Consider the following 17516-nt stretch of genomic DNA (forward strand, 5'->3'; position numbering starts at 1 on the left):
GGTTGAACTTTCTCAGCTTGACTTTCAACTGATCCTTAAAAGAAATTCATCACCTGCAGGTAAGTGTATTGCATTGCTTCGTGTTTTGCTGAATTCCACCCCCCGAACATCCAAATTTCACGACAGTTCGACAAATGTGTTGAAACTGATTCGTGTTGGAAGTTGGTGGCTTTTTTTGTCTCGACATATAATTTATACAAATAGATGACTGGGTCAGTCTTGAAATTACTTCGGATTCTTCACAGTTGAAAATTTACTTTCGTGGGGCACGAAATCCAAATCCTGCAAAGGAATTAATGACTTTTAAAAGATTCTACGCTGTGAACAGGATTCGAACCTGCGCAGGGTGACCCCATTGAATTTCAAATCCAACGCCTTAACTGCTCGGCCATCACAGCCACGGTGAACTACCCAGTTTTCATAGTAAAACAACTGAATTCATGAAATATGTAATTCGTTGGAAGGATAAATTGGCAAGACCCAAAGATTTCGCCAAATCCTTTGCAGAGACCCAGACGAACGTTACCTTAGCAGATTGACATGCTTTCACCACAACCTAGATTCTGACACTGCTGAAGTTGCGGGAATGATTCTTCGTCGAAGTTTAGAGTCACGGATGTACACCACACGAAGAGAGGATCATTGTCTCACTGCTTACGATCGATTTTGACTCAATTGCTCATCATCTGGTGCCAAAGTCGATATGCTGTTCTGTTTTAATATTCATCGAAATATGGTATTAGAAAAATTGATGCTAAGTCCATAAACACTAGCTACATTCGTAAAAAAAATATCGGAATTAGAAAGAATGCAGAACCAATTTACAGGAATGGATCCAGCAACTCATCCGTAAGTTCTGACATCAGGTAATGAACTTGTGAGCACAAGAGAGGAAGATTAACAGAAGATTTGGAACTTGAAATCGTCTTGACGGAATTATTTGCAAATTTTTGCGGTTGATCTAGAGTCATCAAGTCCTTGAACAATATAACACAGAAAGTGGCCCTTCTTTCCAACTTGACCATGGTGGACAGATATCCTAAATTAATAGGTCCCATTTGCCAAAATTTTGGCCCACATCCCTCTAAACCTTGTTACTCATATATCCATCCAGATGCCATTCAATGTTACAGTTGTACCAGTCTCCACCAATTTCTCTGGCAGCTAATTCTGGACACGTCTGAAAAAGTTGCCCCTGACGTCCCTTTTAAATCCTTACCCACTAATTTTAAACCGATGTTTTCTAAATTTCGACTTCCTCACTAGCCGGAAAACACCTTGACGAGTCAACCTATCCATGTCCCTCATGATTTAATAAATAGCAACGATTTGACTTTATCATACTTGTCAGGAGGGACATGTGTGGAGATTATTTGTCGAAGGTTTGAAGTAGAAAGTCTGATGTACAGATTTTTAGAAATGCATCTTGGGGAAGTTTTTAATAAGTCATTGAAGTCTAGTAGCAGTTGTAGAAGTCTGTTGTGAAAGCTGCAGAAGGATTTCAGGGTACGAGAACGAAGGATTATTTCCAATGTATGGTGGCTCAGTTCGACCGCACTTGGACTACAGTATGAGGAATTATAATCCTCAATTTAAGAAACATACTAATGCCATATGAGGAATACCACGAATGGTGATTAGCCTTGATATCATGGATGAACGTTCGTCCTCTGATTTGAAATTGGGCAAATCCCGCCATTTTTTAACAGTTTCAAAACAAGAGATGTAATCTTATTGAGAGTTGCAAAATATTTGAAGAGATAAACAGGATGGTGCAATTAAATTTTGTTCCCTCAATGGTGAATCTAGAAGCAGGAAAGGACAATTTTAAAATGAAGCATTGTGATTTATGACCAGGATGAGAACTATTGATTTTTGTCTTAGCCTTGAGAAGTCTCGCTGTTCAGCACTACAGTGAGCCTTGAATATTTGGTCTTTGAATGCATCACTATCAGCCTGACCCGACGACATTTACTGCATCACTGTAGACCTGAGGGGTTCACACTTACCGCCTTAATATCAGCGTGAACCCCTCAAACTTACTGCATCACTATCCATCTGGCGCCCTCACATTTACTGCGCCACTTTCACTTCGAGACCCTCATTTTGACTGCATCACTATCAGCCTGACTGCCAAACACTTACTTTGCCACTATCAGTCACGCCCTTACACTTCTAATGTTACTATCACCCCGACTCCTTACACTTACTGTGTCACTATCAGCCTGACTCCATCACACTTATAGTATCAGACTGATGCCTCACACTTACCGTGTCACTACAACACTGCCTCCTCAAACTTGCTATGTCACTATCTCCTTGACCCTCTCACATTTACTGTGCCACAATCACACTGACCACCTACAGCTTGACTATGAGATTCAACACTCACACTTACTGCGTCACTACCAGCCTAACTCACTCACACTTATCACTTGACAGTCAGCATTACTCTCTCAAATTTATTTCATCACTATTAGGCTGAGGCACTCACACTGACAGCGTCACTAACAGCCTGACCCCCTCATGCTTACTGCGTTGGTATCTCTCTGATCCCCTCAAAATTACTGCGTCACAACCACTCTGATCCACTCATACTTAATGCGTCACTATCCCTCTGGCACCCTCATACTTCCTGCATCACTCACTCCCTGACACATGCGCGCCTACTACATCCCTATCAGCCAAACCCCACTCACTAACGGCGTCACTCTCTCTCTAACCTGCTCACACCTTGACACTCTCTCACTTCGTGCATCAATATCAGCCTGACTCCCTCATGCTGACTGCATCACTACCAGCCTGATCCCTTCAAATCTGAAAATGTGTTGCTGGTAAATCACAGCAGGTCATTCAGCATCCAAGGAATCGACGTTTCGGGCATAAGCCCTTCATCAGGATCCCTTCAAATGTACTGTGTCACTATCAGACTGACCCACTCATACTTACAGCATCACTATCACCTTGACCCCCAAACTTAGTGCGTCCAGATCACCCTGAACCTTTCACTCTTCTTGCGTCACCTTCAGCCAGACCCTGCACACTATCACTCTGACCTCCTCATACTTGCTGCATCACTATAACCCTATCCCACTCACACCGTGTGTGTCACTATCACGCTGACAACGCATACTCACTGCACACTATTATCCTGACTCCATCACAATTAGCATATCATTATCAGCCTGACCCCTTACACTTACTGTGTCACTATCAACCTGTCCCCTCAAATTTCCTGTGTCACTCTCAATCTGACACCCTCAAAGTGTCTGCGTCACAGTCACCCTGAACATGTCACACTTACCGCATGGGTGTCTACCTGAAAACTCACACTTATTGCGTCACTATCATCCTGAGCGGCTCACACTTACTGCGTCACTAGCACACCAACACTCTCACCTTTACTGCGTCACGATCGGCCTGACACCTCACACATACTGCATCACTATTAGCCTGATCCGCTCACACGTTTTGCGTCACGACTACCCTGACCCCTCACAATTGCTGTGTCGCTATCAGCCTGAGCCCCTCACTATCACGCTGACCAAGCTCACAATTACAGCATCACTATCAACCTGACCCCCTCACACGTTCTCTGTCATTATCACCGTGACACTCTCACACCTAATGCGTCACTGTCACACTGAGACACTCACATTTTCTGCGTCGTTATCAGCCGGACCCACGGGCACACAGCGTCACTATCAACCTGGCCCCTCACACTTGCATGCCTCAATATCAGCGTGAACCCCTCACACTTATTGCATCACTGTCTATCTGCCATCCTCATACTTAATGCACCAGTTTCACCTTGACATCCTCATTTTTACTGCATCACCATCAGTCTGACAGCCACACACATATTGCATCACTATCAGTGACGCCCTCGCACTTCCTATGTTAATCTCACCCTCAGTCCTAAAACCTACCGCGTCACTATCAGCCTGACTCCATCACACTTTTTGTGTCAGTGTCAGACTGACGCCTCACGCTTACCATGTTACTAAACTCTGCCCCATCACACTGACTGCGTCACTATCACCCTGACCCACTCACACTTTTTGTATCAGTTTCAGTCTGACGCCTCGCACTTACTGTGTAACTAAAACTCCTCCCCGTCACACTGACTGTGTCACTATCACCCTGACCCCTTCATACTTACTGCATCAATATCAGTCTGACCCCTCAGACTTACTGCGTCACTCTCACTCTGATCCTCTCTAATTTCTGCGTCACTCTCACCCTGACCTCCTCACATTTACTGCATCACTATCACCCTGACCCACTCACACAGTCTTTGCCATTTTCACCTTGCTGGCCTTATTTTTACTGCGTCACCATCAGCCTAACTGCCACACACTTATTGCGTCACATTCAGTCACGCCCTCACACTTCCCATGTTACTATCACCCTGAATCCTTACACTTATTGTGTCACTATCAGTCTGACCCCTCACACTTACTGTATCACTATCAGCCTGACTCCATCACATTTATTGTGTCAGTATCAGACTGACGCCTCACTTATCTTGTCACTAAAACAATGCCCCGTCACATTGACTGTGTCACTATCAGCCTGACCCCTTCACACTTACTGCTTCACTATCACAATGCTCCTCTCTCATTTACGACGTCATTTACACCCTGACACCCCACATTTGCTGCAGCACTATCACACTGAGGGCCTTACACTTAGTGTCACTGTCATCCTGACCCCTTACACTTACTGCGTCATTATCACACTGGTATCTCACACCCACTGTGGTACTGTCATTCTGAACCGCTTACACCTATTGCGTCACTATCACTTTGACCCCAACACACTAACTGCATCAATATCAGCCTGACCATCTCACACATACTGCGCCACTACCCGGCTGACTCCCTCACATATACTGCATCACTATCAGACTTACCCACGCATGCTTACTGCGTCAATATCACCCTGACTCCCCACTCTTACTGCGTCAAGATCCTTGTGCTCCCATACACTTACAGCGTAACTATCATCCTGACAATGTAACATTACTGCGTCAAGATCAGCATGATCCCCTCAAACGTAATGCGTCACTATCAGCTTCAACACTCACATTTACTGCGTCACTTCTAGCACTACCCCTGCACACTTACTACATCCCGATCCGCCTTAGCCTCTCGCATTTACTTCATCACTATCAGCCGGAGACACTCACACTTACAGCTTTACTACAACCTGGCCCTGTGAGTGCATCTACATCACTGTCACCCAGACCCCTTGCCCATACTGCGTCACTATAAGCCTGGCCCCTCAAATGTTCTGCGTCACTATCACACTGACATCTCACACTCACTGCGTCACTATCACCCCGACCCCTCACAATTACTGCATCACTACAACCTGACCCCCTGAAAGCATCTGCGTCACTGTCACCTTGACCCCATCATACTTGCCATGTCACCATCACAATGACACATTCACACAGTCTGCTTCACTGTCATTCTGACACCTCACACTCACTGGATCACTACCATCCTCCCCCTCATACTCACCTGTCACTATCATCCAGAGCCGCTCACACTTATTGCGTTCCTATCACTCTGCTCCCTACACACTTACTGCGTCACTATCAGCCTGACACTCGCACACTTCCCGCATCACGATCAGCCTGACCCCTCACAATTTCACCGTGTCTATCAGTCTGACTCCTCACATTTCCTGCATCACTATCACCCTGTCACTTAACACTTAATGGCCAGTTTTAGCCTGACGCCCTCAACTTACTGCATCAATATCATTCTGAACACTCACACTTACTCCGTCACCATCACGCTGACCCCCTCACACTCACTGCGTCACTATCCCCCTGTCCCCTCTCACTTCCTGCATTAGGATCACTCTGACTCACCACACTTACTGCATCACTATCAGCCTGACCCCTCACACATACTGTGACACTATCAGCCTGACCCCACTACACTTGCTGCGTCTCTCTCAGCCTGACCCCCTCACACCTACTGCTTCACTATCAGTCTGTCCCCTCACACTTACCGCATCCATAACAGCCTGACACCTCACACTTACTGCGTCACTATTCGCCAACACCTCACTTTTATTGGCCACTATCAGCCTGACGCTCTCAACTTGCTGTGTCACTACCAGCCTGAACGCACACACTTACTCCCTCACTATCACCCTGACTGTCTCACACTCACTGCGTCAGTCTCTGCCTGACCCCATCACACTTACTGCTTCACTATCATTCTGTCCCCTCCCACTTTATGCGTCAGGATCAGCCTGACACAGTAACACTTACTGCATCACTACCAGCCTGATCTCCTTCCAATTACTGCGTCACTATCAGCCTGACAACTCACTCTTACTGCGTCACTGTCTCACTGACCCCTCACACGAAGTGCTTCACTATCATCCTGACCACCTCACACTTACTGCGTCACTACCGGTCTGATCCCTCAGACTGACTGCATCATTATCACTCTGACCCCCCTCACTGCGCAACTATCGGCCTGATCCACTCACACATCTGCGTCACTACCACGCTGACGCCTCACCCTCATTGTGTTACTATCATCCTCACTCCATCACACTTATTGAGTCACTGGCAGCCTGATCCCCTGTAATGGAAAATGATCATTTATTGTGAAATCTGTGAAAGCATGGTTGAAACAAAGAAGTATGGACCTAACTTTGCAAAAAGACAGAAAAAATGTAAAGTTCAACCTATTTTACAGCTGACTCTCAAGACCAATAATCTATTATATCAGCAGTCTCTGAATTAGAAAAAGCAACTCCATGTGTGGAAAGGAACTCGACTGATCCAGGTTCCTGGCTTGAGGTGTGATAAGACAAGGCGATATATAGTATAAAGGGAATATGTGAAAACCGTCAGGCGTCCATTTTATGAGGCGTCTTGTAAATGTGTCGGGTCCACTCTGCAAATTTCAAAAATAAACGTTTTCTTTGCTCTTGGTTGCATTTGTGTTGAGTCGATTGAAATTCTACGGCAGTAAACTAGGGGGCTCGCCTGGGACCCTGCGACTGGGTAAGATTTTGAAGATTCCCAGGAGGTGTACGCGCCACTGCCTTGAAGGTCTTTCACTTCATCTCCAGTGCTGAATTGGCCCCTTTGCGTGAGAGGACTGGGAATAAGTGGATCGCCCCAGAGTCGCGTTCCGAATCGAATAGGGTCGGGGTAAGAGTTGTGGTTAAAGTAATCCGACATAGAGACTCGTTCGAAGAGAATAAATGAACCAGGAAGAGGGACCAGTGAACTCTCGAGCGGTATTCGAGTAAAGCTCAAGGGAAAGGATTGCCGTCTCTCGAGAGTTTAAGAGACAGCAAGATTAACGGTGGTTTGAGATTTGGAGCCACCATGGGCAGCGTTGGAGTCGCCAAAGCTGTACCGATTACGTGGGTTCTTGGTTTGTGAAAACCAAGGCAATGAGGCGGTCTCGTCCAATGAGAGGGGACCCCCGGAGGTAAAAACAAGTTATATTGGCAAAGAGAAGATTATGGCATCATGAGAGAGAGAGAGAGAGAGCGAGAGAGAGAGAGAGGGAGCGAGAGAGATCCAGGCAGAGAGACCGACAGAGAGAGATGAACACTTTTCCAATATCCATGAAAATCGGCTCCAGCAAGAGCGAACGAAAAGAGGGTCGACAGACAACTCGGAATGGTCAAGAAAATATACAATATATGTTAAATAATTATGGCCCAGTTTCTGTAAAGCAGTTAAAAATGTAAATCAAGGATTGTGTTTTTCTGGAGGAAGGAAGCTTTAGTAACATGCAGTTGCAAACGTTGAGGTCACCGTTGGAGGAGAGAGAGAGAGAAGGAGAAACGGAAGGGTAAAATAGAACCTATGAATTGGAGTGCTTATAACATGTTGAAGGCTGAGCCTGATTTCAGGGAAAGAAAATCTCGAATAAAAGATAGATCAAGTACAGGTACAAACACCAGCGCACATGCACACACACACGGAAAACAACCTAATGAAGCTGTACAGTGTCTTAAGACTGGATCAGATCCTGACCTTAATGGGTGCCCTCGAAGAGCTATAGCCCCCCTACGAGATCCACTTCGCGAAGATTCCAAGGCAACGGTCGCCGCCTCAGGTTTTGCTGAATAACCAATAGCATATCGTACCCACAATCAATTGAAAATAATCCCTAAAGAAGTCGAGACAATGTCCCAGTACCTTAAGCACCTCACGAAAGTCGATAACGTCTATTGTGGACTGATACAACCCAAGGACATAACGACGGCAGAGATCACACCGTTTGAGGCACGCCTGAGGAGCAGCTTCATCAATGGAATGAAGTACGAAACAACAAAATAGGTAACAATATACGTGTATTACCTGGGACACGGGAAAGCTGAATTAGATAGAACAATACGTGATACATGCTGAAACATTGCTGGCTCAAGAGAACCATAGCTGGAAATTAAAGATGGAACAGCAATCACATAAACCTCAGCTTATTATGATGCAAATGGTCGTTCAGTCGTTTGAGGGAGGAACTGCGGGAAAAGAGAGAGGCACAGGTGGAGTTCACAAAAGAGGAAGGGATCGCGGAAGTGCGCTTGCAGCGATAGATCAGGCTCGTGCTTTGTTTGCGGAGCAATGGACCACTGGTCGAAACTGTGCCCGCACAGACAGCCTCAATCGGTCCTGGAGGCTGGACAGCATGGTGACGTACAGGGGACGACTGAGATTGAGGTGGGCAGGTCACCAAGGTACAGGTAAACCTCTTTCCTTTATACTTGGCAACGAAGAATCCCTTATGATAATCACTTCTACTAACCTAACGGGCACTGAGATGTGTCTCAACTCTATATTGAGCATTGAGATTGCGAAGTGTGGACAATATGTTCAATATAACAATGATGCGTATATGTCGATGCCTACCTCTATGTTTTTGTGGAAGGTACACCAGTTACCTTTTTGGTAGATACATGGCCAGCACATTCACTCCTCAAATCAAGACAGTTCAGAGAGTTGACGACAATAAAGATGAGTGGAATGTTCCTGAACTCAATGGAGGCATCAGGCGTCGTGATAAGAGAGAGTTTTACCGCACCCATATTGTGTGAAATCAGTAATGTGTAAAAATTCTAATTCTCAATTTTGTTAGCAGAATTCTGTCCTTTACATGTGATGGCTCGGGATCTCATAGTGAGACTGGGGTTGTATTTGCTCAGTACTCCGACGGGTTTGCAGGTTAATTCAAAGGGAAAATTCACAAGTGTAAACTGTAAAATTCAACTCACGATCTCTGGTGTATGTCTATGAGTGGCGATTAAGCCAGAGAGCAATGAGTTCAGTGAGCAATTCACTCGCCCTGGAAGCATGTTAATCCTATTAACACCGATTTTTTTTGCGGGAATATGCTGGACTGCACGGCACACATACACCACGATGGCCCTGAGGAACCATAAGACAAGTATTGGTTCAGGAGATTGGTTAAACCAGGTCAGTTGTTATTGTGTGAATTTTATTGAAGGGATGGCAGATGTACAGTCAGTGTGAACTTATGCAAAGTACCTGTCACGGCAAGTAAACTCTATATGTTTGAATTGGAAGGCTATGCTCCTGACGTGTCACTGACGAAGGTATCCAGTGACTGGTGGCAGGATTTGGGGCCATGGGTACTAAAGGATTAAAGAAAGAAATGGTGGGTGTTCTGGGACAATGTGGGTATGTGGTTCAATGCAGATGTGCGGACATATAGGAAAAAAATTAATTTGTTTAGCTCAGGCAATAGAACAGTCGAGGTAACCCCCGCTAGCCCTGAAGAGCCTGGAAGGCTGGCCTGGCGTTTCCCTAAGATAAACGTCTCAGACCCAAGATTAATAACGGTCCCTACTGAATTATAGGTAAAAGGCAAACATGATGTGAGGCTTACACGAGGTTGTGAACTAATACGAGTAACCATAAAGTCGGAGTATCGTCCTTGCAGGGCACAATACCCGTTAAAACGCAAGGCCATGGACATAGTTACTCCAGTCTTTCAATGCTTCCCAAAGGCTAGAGAGATAATCCCCTGTGTAAACTCACCGATGAGAACTCCCATTTTTCTGATCAAAAAGGCAAAAATTCCAAGTGAACCGGAAGAATGCGAATTTGTTCAAGACCTGCAGGCAGTCAATAACAGTGTTGTCCCGCGCGCATCAAATATTCCGAAACCCTATACTGTATTAGTTCAATTTCGACCGGACAGTAAATGGTTCCCTGCTGTGGATTTGGCAAATACATTCTTTAGTGTAACGGTGCATCCAGGTAGTCAATTCTGGTTCGCTTTTTCATTCAAAGGGAAATCTTATGAGTTCACACGACTTTGTTAATGTTACTGTGAGTCACCCACCATATATAATGAGGCTCTACGCAGGAGTCTGGAGACTCTTGTTTTAACCCCTGGGTCTGCGCTTCTACAATCTGTAGACGATTGCTTAATAGTAGCACCGACAGTGGAACAATGTGAGGATTCCCTTGCATTACACGAGGGAAGGGCACAAAGCCAGTCTCGCAAAGCTTCGATTTATGCAACAACAGGTGAAGTTCTTCAGTCACTTAATATCTGAACAAGGGAGGGCCATTGATGAAGACAGAGTGCAAGTAATTCAGCAAATTCCAAGGCCTCACATGAAGAAACAATTGCTGTCCTTTTTGGGCATACGCTCCTACTGAAGAACGTTTATCCCACATTACACAAATCTTGAGGCGCCCTGAAGTAACATGGCCCATGGAAAAGGGTAGCAGAACCAAGGTCCGTTGCAATGGATCCCAGCGGCCGAGTTGAGTTGAAAAAGACGTGTCAAAGTATACCTACACTGGGGATTCCGAATCCAAACAAGCCTTCTGTCAAACGGTAGATGAGAAACATGGCTGCATGACATCTGTGTTGTTGCAGGATTATGGGAGAAAATTCAGGCTGGCAGCTTATTTTTCGGCTAAGCTAGGCCTCGTAGCGGCAGGATTGCGTAAATGCCTGCGAGCTGTGGTTGCAGCTGAAAAGGCTGTTGCAGTGTCCAGGGATATAATCGGCTATGGCGACTTAACCAAACTGATCGCACATGCAGTATCCTTACTGCTTTCCGAGCAAAAGACAGCACATACGTCGGCAGCACGTTGACTCAGATACAATACTGTGTTATTGGAGAAGCCTAACATTGCAATAAAACAATGTAACGTTCTTAATGCTGCTAATCCTCTCACGAGAGAAGGAGATGGAGACCCACATGATTGTATCGATGTAATTAATGAAATGTGCTGCCTAGACAAGACTTGCAGAATTCACCACTTCAGAATCTAAATATGGCGTTTTTTTTTGTGGATGGGTCAGCATTCAGGAGCAAGGAGATTGGCCAGAATTTTATTGGGCATGCTGTAGTAACTACCCATGAGGTATTCAAAGCGGGATCACTCGCTTCTCAACTGTCAGCGCAAGCAGCGGAGCTGATTGCCTTGACTGAGGCATGTAAATTGGCTAAGGGAAACACAGCGAATATTTAACCGATAGTAGATACGCATTCGGAGTTGCACATGATGTTGGAACCCTGCGGAAGTACAGGGACTTCTTTACCATCACCAGAAAACCTATCACACACCGTGATCAGATTTCTGACCTCTTGGAAGCGGTCGTATTGCCTAAATCAATCGCTGTGTGTAAATATGATCCCCACACGCAAAATAACGATTCCGTTTCTCAAGGAAATGCAAGGGCAGTCTCAGCGGCAAGGACGGCAGCCCAGCAGCCGGTAAATGATCAGTTTGACATGGGAATGACAAAAATCCTTACCCAAACAGCAGACGTACGGGAGTCACAGTCGAAGTCCAGGCTTGAAGACACGTTTGAGTGGGAAAAAGCAGAGTGCAGTTTGAGGTAAGGGGTATGGTGTGGCCGCAATGTTAAACCTATTCTACCACGGTCATTATTTCCAATCTATGCCAAACTGACACACGGTAAGGAACATGTGTCAAAAGAGGAGAGATATGACAGCATTTCTGCACAGTGGTACACTGAGGGATTTACTCATTACTTCCAGAAATATTGCGAACGATGTGTTATCTGTGCCACAATAATGTGGGGAGGGGAATACAAATGAGTCATGTAACACTTCCGAAACCCCAAAAACAATTTGAACATTTACAACTGGATTTTACCGAACTAACACCCTGCGAAGGAAAAAGGTATTGTCTGGTAATAGTTGATATGTTTTCCAAATGGGTGCAAGCGTTCCCCACGGCAAAACAGAATGCCAGTGCCGTAGCCTAAGCTTTACTAACTGAAATAATTCCGAGATTGAGCATCCCTGAGAGGCTTAGTAGTCTCAAGGTTTGTGAAGGTTTATAGCTCCGGTTGACGTTTCGGGTGTAGGTTTGCTCGCTGAGCTGTACGTTTGTTATCCAGACATTTCATTATCTGGCTAGGTAACATCATCAGTGGCGACCTTCAAGAGAAGCGAAGATGTTGTCTCCTGCTTTCTATTTATATCTTTGTCCTGGATGGGGTTCCTGGGGTTTGTGGTGATGTCATTTCCTATTCGTTTTCTGAGGGGTTGACAGATGGCAAATCGATCTATGTTTTTGTTTATGGCGTTGTGATTGGAGTGCGAGGCCTCTCGGAATTCTCTGGTTGTCTGCATATACAGCAAACCGACAAACACGGACCAAATACTTAACTACACCAGAAACCATCCCAACACGCAAAAAGGAAGCTGTATCAGAACACTATTCCAACGAACCACCACACATTTCAGCACAGACGAACTTCGGAAAACAGAGGAGAAACACCTATAAAACATATTCAAGAAGAACGGATACTTAAAATATACAGTCCACAGATTCCTCAGGAAAAAACCACGACAAGTAGACCTAACACAGCCAGAAACCCTATCGACATTTCCATACATCAATGAATTCTCAGAAGTAGCAGCCAGACTACTAAGACCCCTCGGAATACGACCAACAAAATCTAACAAACTTAAAAGACCCAGTACAACCTTTGGACAAAACCAACGTCATATACAAAATTCCATGCAAGGACTGCCACAAACACTGCGTAGGACAAACAGGAAGAAAGTTAGCCACCAGGATACAGAACAACAGCTAGCCACAAAAAGACACGACCCTCTCTCCCTCGTAGCCCTTCACACGGATGAAACAAAAACACCATTTCGACTGGGACAACATATCTATCCTGGGACAGGCTAAGCAAAGACATGCCAGAGAATTCCTTGAGGCCTATCACTCCAACCACAACGCCATAAAAAAGACATGTATCTGGATAGCATCTATCAACCCCTCAGAAAACGAACAGGAAATGGCATCACCACAAACCCCAGGAACCCCATCCTGGACAAACATATAACGAGAAAGCAGGAGACAACAGCTTCTCTTCACTTGGAGTTCGTCACTGATGATGTTACCTCGAACAAAGAACATAGAAAAATACAGTGCAGTGCAGGCTCTTTGGCCCTCGATGTTGCGCCGATCCAAGCCCAACTAACCTACACTAGCACACTAACCTCCATTAGCCAGGTAATGAAACGTCTGGATATCAAACCTACAGCTCAGCGAGCAAACCTACACTCTTGGTTTAGTAGTGACAGTGGGACACCATTTGTCCATAATGCCCTCCAGTAGATTAGTGAGTATTTGGGAATAAACATGAGATAACACTGTGGCTACTACCAAACGAGCGGTAGCGCAGCGAAAAGAGAAAATTCTACCTTAAAAAATAAATTGACAAAATGCTGTGAGGAACTAGGGATGACATGGACAAAGGCACTTCCAATTGTGCTAATGTGTATGAGATCTAGGAGGAGAGGGAGAGCTAATCTTGGCCCGTTTGAGATTTTGTTTTGTTGGCCGCCAAACACAGGAATTGTCGCGAGACGGAAGGGAAGCCAGAAAACAAGCCACTGTGAGGATGAGATGTTGTGTTACTGCATGAAACTCTCTACACTTCTGTCCCAAATACAGAATCAAGTGAAAACAGCACTACCCCAATCAGCAGAAGGGAAGATGTACGATCTATAACCTGGAGCCTGAATAGTGGTGAAAGACTTCAGGAGGGAAAACAGGAAGGCGAAGAGGTGGCTGGGACCGTTTCAAGTACGCCTGACAGCACAGCGAGCTGTTAAGATCGACGGACAAGCCACGTGGATACATGCCAGCCATTACAAACTTGCAGCTGGGACTGAGGAGACATCGCACAACACCAAAACCAATTTAGAGCAAGTATTTATTAGAAGACTTAAGCAAATGTGGGGCTGCCCCAGTTCACACTGTTGGCAAGCGCCCTGGTAGGACTATTCATAAGGGCAGGGGCGTCTGGCATGCAGCAGCTGACGGTTATCTTAACTGACAGGACGAAGTGGATCTTGACATTCGACCCATAGCCGTTCAGTAACAAGGACGACTATAAATTCGATCATTAAGATTTATGCAGGGATCCATACTGTGCCGGTGACTGGCACTTAGTAGTAGCCACCACGGCAAAAGGGGCACCTGACATGGGAAATAAATATTCTATGATCAAAGTAAGATTCAGAAGAGCAATGAGGGAGTCTCGTGGTGTGGAATAGATGGATCCTTCTCCGACATCTGTAGACAGGTGTATATAGTGATGCAGTCGCCCCACACCCGCCCTCCGAGATGCAGTGCAGAATGTACTACAGACGATAGGAGCACTGGAGCATGGCAACCAATCAAACCAGATCATGGACCTAACCCCAAGCCGGGCAAAGGTCATTAATGACACACCCGAACCCGAAGGGAGACGGCCGTGGCTAGAGGGCGAATTTAAAGCAGGAGAGGAATTTGCCTGCTGGAGCTAAATGGAGTAAATGCGACGCCAGTAGGTTGGGAGCTGCGAAGGGCCATTGCTAGATGTGAAGGGAACAGACCATGTGCTTTGGTCATAAGACAAAACGAGAGATTAGACTTTGGCTACACTTGTTGGATATGTTTGCACACAGCCCAAAGGTAGTCTGCCCAGCAAATTACTGAGAGCCTGGCGAGAAATGCCAGTTGTCTGCTTCCACGGGAGGCGACTAGCCTGACCCTGATAGTGGAGGGCAATTTGGGCAAATCTCGTGTCACCACCCGAACTCCAGGCTAACTACAGCCCCAAGCCTGACACGCTACCGACCACAGCATTCCAGATAGTGGATTGCAGGGGAGAAACGTGTATTTGCACCAATCGGGGGAGACTCATTTTGGGTATTTCCCAGTGTAGCTTGATGCTGTACGTGAACAATGACTCTTATACAGCAACATACGCAAATGATACGACCATAAATATTGCTCGTTCCTTTCTCAATGATCAGACCATGAGCGGTACGGTGTCACAGTGGTTAGCATTGCTGCCGAACAGCGCCTGAGAACCCGGTTTAATTCCCGCCTCAGGCGACTGACAGTGTGCAGTTTGCACATTCTCCCTGTGTCTATGTGAGTTTCCTCCCACAGTCACCAAGATGTGCAGGTCGGGTGAATGGGCCATGCTAAATTGCCCGTAGTGTTAGGTATTAGGAAAATGTATGGGTGGGTTGCGCTTCGGCTGGTGTGTGTGGACTTGTTGGGCCGAAAAGCCTATTTCCACACTGTAAGTCATCTAATCTAATCAGGATGGCAGGTTTAATATGGGCAGGTGGCGAGAAAGGGTCCCACCACTCCCCCGGGTAGAAAGGGGTGCTACTACACCGCGATACTGTCCGCCAACACAACAGTGTTTGCCCTAAAAGGCAGCAATTGCCGAACTCTAAGGGGCATCCCTCTGCATTGGAATGGGTACACACTCGCAGAACATCCTCGCATATGGTGTATTCGCAAATGAGACGGAGGAAGGCCTAGCACTCATTAACACTGAGTTAATGGCGGTTAGGAAGCAGTGACACAAAATTGATTAGTACTAGACATCCTGACGGCCGAGAGAGGATGCAAAACGTTAGGTACCTCATGCTGTACTAATGTTCCTGATGAGTCCCAAAATATTATTGGTTTAATAAATGTTATGGAGGCAGCTATATGACCGCCTCCACGAGCAGAGGACTCCTGCTCCCGATGGCTCACGTCCCTTATGGAGGATGGGGGTCATGGACCCATATCGTTCTACCAGTTGTAGGACTGGTCTTACTCATACTGCTTTGAATAAGACCCTAGTTGTGTACCTGCCTACACCACTTGCTTATGAATGCAGTAGGATACGAAATGTTAAACTATCCGTGGGCCCAAAGAAGGAAGATCCGATTGCTTGTCCACACCCTACAGCGACGTGAACGAATGTGACGTGTGAAGATGGGCTTTGTATCGGGCAAACCAGGGAAGTGGAAAAACCACCACAAAGCTTTGTTAGAGTTAGGTGGTGTCTGAGGAAATGCCTGGTGTTCATAAATTATTTTTGATGTATAGCTGTCTGGCTTTTTGTTTAGTTGTTGTCCTTGTTGTCAAATGACAAAAATTTGGAAAATGTAATGGAAAATTAACAAAATTAACTTTTACTGTGAAATCTGTCAGAGAATGTTTTGCAAAATTTGATACTTCGCTGAAATATGCAAACACTTTGCTGAATTCTGCGTCGAGGAGTCAACTTGTCTTTGTGGAACGTTGCAAACATTTCATCTGGCCTTGCGAGCAGCCGAGTTCAGAAAAAAAGCTTCGGAAAACATAAAGACAATTATGTCCAAGGCATGGGAATGAGAAAATATGAGCTCGAATGTTTCCCAACACTTGTGCTTGAGCATGTGATAAGAATAGTATAACACGAATATGTGAATTTTGTTCACAGCCCTTACATAAGACACTTTTGCCAATTACATTGGCCGCCCTGCATGCAGAGGTTGAAAAATAAAGCCTTTCCTTTGCTCTTGCTAGCAGTTGATTCGAGTCGATTAAATTTCCACGACAGGTGTCAGGATGTCAGGCAGTGGGAGAATTGTTGGGTATCAGTAAATGGGTGAATTATTGCACAGTGCCATTACATTGGAAAATTAGTACAAATTGCCTGTTAATTAAAGACTTTGAGCAGAACACCTCTAATTGGAAGAATAGGGGCAGGGAATCATTGAGAAGGAACAATTTTGCAAGCAGCATAAAGTCGAGATTCGAGTCCTCCCACCAAGAAATGAAAAAAAAAACTTTGGAGCAGGGAAGCCATACGTGGAGGAATTACATCAGGAAACAACGCAATAGGACAATTGATGCATGGTATCAATAATGGGAGAGTTGGTGCCGATGTCACGAAAGTAGAGAATTGGTGGAAGACGTGGGAGAACTGGTGCTGAATAATATTAAATGTGGTGGAGGTGCAGTTGCTGATGAAAAGAAGATTCGTGCAGGATTCGAAAATGGTAGAATGGTGCACGGAAGTGAAGCTGTATTTGGGAGAATTGTTGCACGAACCACAAAATGGAAAAATTGCACAGTGGAACTTTAACAGCGAATTGGGGTATGGCACCACTATCTCAGAGAGTCAGAGTGGCGTTCCCCAGACTGGGAGAAGTTGGTTTGGGTATCA

General features: G+C 45.5%; 1 non-coding gene across 1 annotated transcript; it reads right to left on the minus strand.

Annotated features, from left to right (window-relative positions):
- Positions 1-316: 316 nt before the first annotated feature.
- On the minus strand, positions 317-398 carry trnas-uga. Its single transcript has one exon. It is a non-coding gene; the product is annotated as a tRNA-Ser (tRNA).
- Positions 399-17516: the final 17118 nt, after the last annotated feature.

Source organism: Chiloscyllium plagiosum, chromosome 8 (genome assembly GCF_004010195.1).
Source record: "Chiloscyllium plagiosum isolate BGI_BamShark_2017 chromosome 8, ASM401019v2, whole genome shotgun sequence".
Lineage (NCBI taxonomy): Eukaryota > Metazoa > Chordata > Chondrichthyes > Orectolobiformes > Hemiscylliidae > Chiloscyllium > Chiloscyllium plagiosum.